The sequence below is a fragment of the Arachis duranensis genome, chromosome 10 (genome assembly GCF_000817695.3).
Source record: "Arachis duranensis cultivar V14167 chromosome 10, aradu.V14167.gnm2.J7QH, whole genome shotgun sequence".
Lineage (NCBI taxonomy): Eukaryota > Viridiplantae > Streptophyta > Magnoliopsida > Fabales > Fabaceae > Arachis > Arachis duranensis.
The window spans coordinates 92979251-92979926 of record NC_029781.3 but is presented as its reverse complement, the minus strand read 5'-3'; positions in this window follow the sequence as shown (position 1 = coordinate 92979926).

Here is a 676-nt window from a genome sequence, read left to right as displayed (position 1 = left end):
TTTCATTAGATATAGATTCTCGCGTTTTGGGAAAACAGGCAGATTCTTATATGATATATACTAAGAAAAAATATCTCTAGGTTTTTTGTGAGATGTTAGCAAGAATTTCTTAATGTAAACCCTAAAGTTGTAAGCAGTGGCGCAAGTTGGAATGGTAGTCAACTTTACAAACTCAAATATATATGGTGTGCGTTTCTGATTTCCCTTCCATTGATCCCACCAAATTATGTGACAAAATTTTCACCATGTAATTCCTACATTAGAATTGTATTTCGATTTTTGTCTATTTTTATAAAAGATAAAATACTCTTTATTAAAAAAAAATACTACAATCTTTAATTTTTTTATTTTAGGACAATACAATTTTTTTGTTAAAAAATTTATTAAATAGTAAAAAAAATTAATTTTATGCGAGTTTTTTTTTTTGTAATTAATTAGAGTTTTAAACTCTGATAAAATTTTTTAACAGTATAACTAACTATGACTACTATTACCATTACTTTTTTTTATTTTTATCATTATAACATTATTACTTCTATCTCTATTATTTTTATTGTGTAATTATATTTTATTACCATCATTATTTAATCTCTTTTACTGTTATTATCACCAATACAAATATCATCAATATTAATATTATTTTATTTTATTTTTTATTTTTTATTTTATGTTTTTT